Genomic DNA, 7,808 nt, shown 5'->3' on the forward strand with positions numbered 1-7,808 from the left:
TTCGAAGTGGGATAGAAAGTTCTGTTATATAACTCGAGACTCAAGCTTTTCCAAGAAAATTAAGATCAAGGTGGTCGGGTCCTTACGTTATCACTAAAGTTATGCCATATAGAGCTATACAGGTCAGCCATGAAACAAAAGGAACATTCACGATTAATGGGCAAGGCTGAAACACTACTAGGGCGAGGACTTCTCCAAGCAAAAGTCCACCCTTCAACTCAGAATGCCTAATTGAAGCAAAAGTGGAAGAGTCGAGGTATCGACTATAAACTAGTACTGAGTGGGAGGCAACCCATTGTATCTTTTTAGTTTAATTCATTTTGATTTTTGCATTAGCTTAGGAATTTATCAATTTTACATTTTAATTAGTAAGTCATCAATCATCCATGCATGAAGCTGAGCACTATCCACATGAGTCCCTAGGCATTGAGCACGAGTTATGATGGTAGAAGTTGTTGTTGGTGATTGGGTGTGACGTTCAAGCATTTCGAGGCACACAATCATTTTTTGTAAAATCTTGAGAGAGTGGTTTAATTCAATTCAAAAATTTTGTTTTGATATCACGGCCACTGGCCAGCACATATCCATGTGGGTTAAAAATATTTTCGAAAGTATTGGGACAGTTGAGAGGCCGGGTCAAATTTGTATCGAAAACCAAATATTTTGAAGAGATGTGAGCCAAGTAGTGTTTTTTAAAAGTCAAAAGTGTCGAAATTTTTTTCCATGTGCATTTGATTTAAAAAAAAAAAAAAACGATACCATATTTATTCCTTTTCTTTGCATTAACTTATTAAAATATCACATTCCACAATAAAACATAATTTCTAGATCTCCCTAACAGCATATAAAATCAGAAAAAAAAGAAGGTACTAAATGTCTCCGGAGATTGATATGTATATATCATTACATATTTAAAATTTTTTTACAAAAAATTATCCTTAAATTCCTAATCTTTATAAATTTTTTTGATTTTATTTACTTAGAAAATTTCCTAAAATAGGAATGTCGTTAAATAAAAGTTTCTAAAAATAAACACATAAAATCATCATTTAATATCAATTTAAGATAAACATTTAACCTTCAAAATAAAATAAAAGAAAATCATTATTTTTTTTTTCGTTTTTCATTTATCCAATGGCTTACGTCTATCATGGGAAAAAGTACCAAGTAAATTCCATCTTACTGTAGGCATGAAAATTTAGCAAAAGTCAATCGAGCTATTTATTTACTAATTATAAAGCTTTCACAACGAAGGAACAAATCTATAAAATTTCATTTTATTTTCACGAAGGAACAAATCTATAAAATTTTCTCAAAATAGAAGTTTTTTTTTTTAAATATAGAATTTTCTTAAAATTATTGTTTTTGGTCTTAATGATTTGAATAACACACAATTGAAAAGGATTCCAGGTAAGGAGGGGGGTCACAAGCGGTCCGCTTAAATTGCGAGCTCACCTTAGACAGTTTAGGTCTTTTTGACAAAACCTTTCAGTCTTGTGGATGCGCAAATCAGAAAACTTAAACAATAACTTTTTTTTTTTTAAATATATTGTATAATGTGGACACGCCTTTTTTATGTCAACAAACACATCGAGACACATACAAATACATGCACACACTATTATATAGATACACACATGCACACATATAAGTACAACATAAATATACCTTGTATGGTTGGATTGCTAACATTTAGCTGGAAAATTAAGCAAATTTCTATTTGTGCCATATGTTCGAATTTGATCTTATTCACTATGGGACCAAAAAAAGACAAATGATATGCAGGGTGACAGTGCGCAGTTAGATTGCAATGGACAATGGTTATATTTTCCACTGTATACAGAATTAAAGTGGCTTATAGAAGCATAAAAATTTCATCTTTTTTTTTTTTTTTTTTTTTTTTTTTTTTTTTTTTTTTTGTATTCCTCACGTGAACAGTGCCGGTTAATGTTCACAATTTTTTTATTTTTTTATTTTTTGAAAAAGTCTGTAGGAAGGTAAAACCATGCTTTGATACAATACTGTAACGCCCCAAACTTTATCAAATTAAATTTTAAGGTGCTACCGATATCATTCCATAAACATACATCAAACGGAAATAAAAATTGAAAACTTAAAACTTTAATTTACTGAATACTCAAATGCTGAATCAAATAAATGTATTGCCATGTAACATGGAATGTTAAATGGAAATAAATGGAAACACAAAATGTCCTAGAAAAATTATTTTTAAATGTTTTCTTGAAAATTTTCTTACTTGGCAACCTGCGCACCGCTCAGCTACCATCCACGTCGACCGATCTGACCTGAAATGTTAAATTTGAAGGAGTGAGTAATTTATACTCAGTAGGATACGTGCATCCGAAACAATGTGATAATTTTTAAAACATGAGTTTATTCCATACCATCATTTCATCAAGAGCGATTGGTGATGAATTGAATAATCTAACATATTTGAGAAGACGTGAAGGAGATTTCACATTTCATTTCATAGGGACCCGCAGGCCAATTATCATTTCATGAAATAAATCATATCATAAATCATAATATTGAAAGGACGGAAGAACTTGCTCACAATATCCTACCTGATTTGAAAAGTTGTAATGGAAAAATGCACGTGAAAAATTCCTTTTTAATGATTCATTCTCTCTGACTTGATTATTTATTTTCTTTAGTAAAAAGCTTTCTGAAGTTTCTGTGAGTATATGCTTGGAATACATGAGCTTTATATAGAGGTGGTTAGAATAAAAGATAAGTTCTATCTCAACCAAAAGACTTACTTGATTTGTACTATCTCAAATAAATCACGTGAGAGAGAAAAAGAGAGGGTATATGCTATGTGACCAAGATTTGACTAAATCCTAATTGGTTAGTTATTCTAGGCATGCACACTTGTCCATAACTCAATTAAAATTCTTCAATCTCTTACCCAATTTCAACAAAAGCAATATCTTATTGTCAACAAAATCGAGGACTGCTGGAATCGGGAGCACTCGATTTGCTTTAGGACTTGTATGACATAATATTTTCTAAAATAAACAATGTACATGTAATCGGTTAATTAGCGGATTCTGCTCGTTAATTAAGATAGTTAATCACTTAGGATTATCTTTATTTTACTCAACCAACAAAATTTGATTAGATTAGCACCCGTTGGATCCCCATTAAATTCAATTACATTACATTCCATTTTTTTCTCTTCTATTTTCAACCACACAATCTTTCATAAAATAATATTACACGTAAATCGAAAACTTTTCCTTCTTTTTCAACCACTCATTTTTCTAAAAAATACTATTCCCCCCATTTTCATTTTCAGGTAATAGGGGTCAAATGGGGGCTAGATATATCTTCAACTTATAGCTAAGTCAACCGCATATAAAATAATTCTATAATAGATTTATTTGAATTTAAAAATTCTAATCTCATTTCATATATTATATACTAGATCACGGTTTATGAAAAACCCAACCGAACCACATGGCACAATAAAGGGGAACAGTTTTTAATTGGATTAATGTGAACCTAATTCAATTGACAGAGATTATAGAATAAAAAGGTTAAATAAAATGCATGTGTACGTAAACTAATTTGGTTAATTTCTTCAAACTAAAGATAAATGTGATTATACAAATAAAATATTATAATCTTTTGCTAATTATCTTGAAGGATACATTAAAAAAATACCTATGAAATATGATGCTTTTGCTTAACTTATACGACCTTATATTTTCTTGAGCCCAACCTACATTATTTAATTCGGACTACAAAATAAGCTTAATATTGATATGCTTATTTTTCGCTCCTTTAAAATCTAATTATTTGGCCTAATTAAACTATGAATTTAGAACCTACTTCATTTCAGTTTTCCATTTTTTTATTTTTTTATTTTTATAATATAAAAGTATTACATATAAAATAACTAAATTCTTATTCTAGAATTTTTGGGATGTTGCATGGAACAACTATAATACTATAGCAAATATAGCCATAAGCATATTTCTAAAAAAATTCACTTACAATTGGATGAGAAAAAAAAATTTGAATGGTGATGAATTAATATTCTTGATTTTGGTCATCAGTCAACAATTGGATGGCAGAAAACACTCAATTTCATAATCACGAAATTTTAAATTTTAACTCCTTCTGAATCCTAATTTCATCCATTGTAATCTTCAGTAGAAAAGAATATAAATTTTTCAGAGAAAGTACATCAGAAAAATTATAGTTTAATTTATTATTATTATTATTATTATTATTATTATTATTATTATTATTATTATTATTATTATTTTGGAATGTTACACAACTTGTCTTGCTCAATCCCATGTTGCTTCAACACGTCGAGCAAAAGTCATGTCTATCTTATCAATAACCAATTGGAAGGTGAGATTACACATGCATCGTTGAACAATTCTTTTCTCACTACAAAAAACATTGGCTCGCTCGACCAAATAAATTGATTGCTATAAAACACTTTCACTGACCAAATATTGGTTGGTAAAGTTTTTGGTTAGTTTAGATTGGAATAAATTCTTATGCCCTGCTACAACCAAAACTTGGTTATTGATTTCATGTATTAGTTTTGTCACTAATTGTTGGGTTTATGACACAAATTAGGTTAGATTATTTGGAAAAAAAGAATTGTTTCCTTATTTTCACGTGATTATATAGAAATATATTATTTCCTTATTCCATATTATTTCCATTTTTATGGTAAAGTATGTATCTATAAATAGTTGCCTCTTCTTTTAGTTTTGTTTAAGCAAAAATAAAACATATTTCTCTCTATATTATCATTACAATAAAACATCGTTCCTCTGCTTTAACTCTCTTCTGTTCCTACTTTAATCTGGTTTCATCTTTGTGATCTTGTTACATATTTCATACAACGTCATTAATCTCAATCCTTGCATCGCTGTTGGGATCAACAATTGGTACTAGAGCAATTTTGGTAACTTGCTAGTTCCAATAAGTGTTATCAGAGCTAGGCTATAGAATTTTTGTGATTTGATTGATATTTTTCAGAGATGGCTTCGTTAAAATATGGTATTCCATTGTTAGATCGTAATACAAGGTTTTTCTGTGGCAAGAAAAGATAAGGGTTATTTTGGCGCAATTGGATTTGGACGATGCATTGCTAGATTTTGACAAGATGCCAGTTGAATAGACAACGAAAGGATAGAAAGGCTTTATCGTAGATTCATCTTCATTTATCTAATAATATTTTGTAAAACATCTTGAAGGAGAAAATGGCGGCTGCTTTGTGGTTCAAACTGGAGCAGTTGTGCATGATTAAAAGTCTCATTAGCAAATTGGCTCTAAAGCAAAAACTATATTCCCATCGCATGGTGGAAGAAGGATCACTAGAAGACCACCTTGTTGTTTTCGAGGAAATTATCATAGATTTAGAGACATTGGAGGTTAAGTATGAAGAGGAGGATTTGACTTTGATCTTGTTGCATCATTGCCCCCTCTTATTCGTCATTTTGGGACACGATCTTGCACTTACCATTGAAGATGTTTACGATGCCCTATTCTCAAAGGAGAAGATGAAGCACTTGTATCTCATGTTGATTGATGGATGGGCAGATCGAAAGTGAAAATATATAATCTGAGAAAACATTATTTAAGTTGTTAGGTCCTTTGACACCGAGATGGAGGTTGTTAGGCAATTTGTTGTCAAACGACCTCCCCTGGGTTATGATATTACTCGGTTTAAGTTTTTAGTCGGCCTGGCCAAATGACTGAATGGGATCCAACACCACATTCGAGGCGATACGACCCGAAGGTTAATTGGGTCATTCGAAGCAACCTAAATAATTTATTGTTGCTCGTGGCCTACACTTCCTTGGATGGCCAATAATTGAGAGAATATCTTGTGAGCCCATTTAATTGTCTCTTGGGCCTCCAACTTGACCCATTGTTTAACCTACCTATACTTACCTTATTTGGGCCACTTGATTGAGAGATAAATTGGTCTCGTTCTCTCATTTTGAGAGAATTGTCGCTGCCTCCTATTCTTGGACGATTTTTGTAGTTTCTTCTTCCATCTTCTCTGCCTCTTTTTGTCTATCGTCTTAGTGGTGATAGTTTATGAGATTTCTTGCTCCTTTGTGGTCTCCTAAGTAATATATCTCATTGGCAACCGGAAGAAAACTTGGTATTGTCTTGGGTTCGTAGTTGTCGGCTTTGTGGTGTTGGAAGTGGGTATAAACTGAGCTTGGGTTATCTTTGGTGATCAATATCATCACCTTACAGATAATTCAAACACTATCTGATTTCACAAAAGAAACCATTGATAATGCATTGTCATGAAGACAAAATGCAAATAGGTCACGAAATATGCAAAAACCACACATTTACGATTCCAGCTTCTGTAGGACAAAATGATAGAAAACTATTCAAAATGTAACGGTACCATGGGCAGAACAGTAAGGATAGGTCGAAAGAGGCAGGTACCATCCAAACTTCCTGAAATAAACTATATAAAAATCCACACAGGATAATTACAAATTCACTGAAATAAACTATACAAAAATCCACACAGGATAATTACAAATTCACTCAATCCGATATTTCATCTACATCATAAATTATTCCTTCAACTACATATAAACCACCCGCCCACTCCCACACCCACCCACACACACAAAAATATATGTGTTCAAATCCACTTTCACACTTCTATAAGATCATCAATCAATCACATAAACGAAGTCCGATTCGCAAAACCCAAAGGATTTAGAAAAATGGAACCACTATTGCTATGAGAATCCTAAATGACAAGTTAAAGAAGACTCGAAAACACATTCCAAATCAATACGAAGCAAAGAAAACCTTTAATAACTATATTTGTTTATTCCATGTAAACAACTCGTTAAATAAAAAGAATAACCATAACTCTTTAACCAGGAATATATCATCAAACAATCAAGACATCTTCATATATTTATTCATACAATAACAAGCAAGAAAATTATGCATGTAATTGGATACATGTTACCTGATTGCAGCAAAAAAGAAAAAAAAGTGAACTTGAGGAGAGAGTTGAAAACCAGTGGTCGCTTTTTGTGAATTTTTCCAAAACTCCTCGGATCCTTATATTTTTAGGAGTTGAGGAGAATAGATTGTAAGGAGAGGCTCGGAAACGATGTTATACGAGCAAATCCTTGTATTTTTAGGGTTCTTTAGTCGAATTTCCAGTTAATGTTGTACATTTACGGTGTCGTTTTATCGAATAGGAAAGTCATTAGGTAGGCCTGTTTATTGGACCAGGAAATGGTCAATTAATGGGCTTTCCTTGTGATATTTCTTACCTACGTGAACAAGCATGACAATATGGAGTTGGAATAAAATCGTATCAGAAAAATTAGAACCGAGCGCCTCAATCTTTCAAAGATATTCATTTTTACAAAATTATTTAAAGGCCAATTTACAAAAATACACTTAAAATGGGAGTACTTTAAAAAGTCGTATTAAAGATGTTTTAGAAGTAAAAAATACTATGTAAAATTGAGTGTCATTTTTTTATTGAAAAGACCTTTCACTTTTTAAATTTAAATTAAAAAGTGACATAAGATATCACTTTTATTTTTTTTAATAAAGTGATTTTTGTCCCTTAAAAATAGTGATAAAAATTATAAAAAAGTAACAAATAATAAAAAAAAAAAAGTGATAAACACTAGCAAAAATAACAAGAATTTAGAAAAACTAACAAAAAAAAAGTGAGAGAAATTTTAAAAAGGTAAAAAAAAAAAAAAAAATTAAAAATAACAAAGATTCAAAAAAGTCACGTAAATTTTGAA

The 7,808-nt window shown here is 31.1% G+C and overlaps 1 long non-coding RNA gene across 1 annotated transcript; it reads right to left on the reverse strand.

The window, feature by feature from the left end:
• Positions 1-2,095: 2,095 nt before the first annotated feature.
• On the reverse strand, positions 2,096-7,198 carry LOC111412047. The gene is made up of 2 exons (XR_002705943.1): positions 7,007-7,198; positions 2,096-2,306 (listed from the first exon to the last, which is right to left on the reverse strand). It is a non-coding gene; the product is annotated as an uncharacterized LOC111412047 (long non-coding RNA).
• Positions 7,199-7,808: the final 610 nt, after the last annotated feature.

This window comes from Olea europaea, chromosome 16 (assembly GCF_002742605.1).
Source record: "Olea europaea var. sylvestris chromosome 16, O_europaea_v1, whole genome shotgun sequence".
Taxonomy (NCBI): domain Eukaryota; kingdom Viridiplantae; phylum Streptophyta; class Magnoliopsida; order Lamiales; family Oleaceae; genus Olea; species Olea europaea.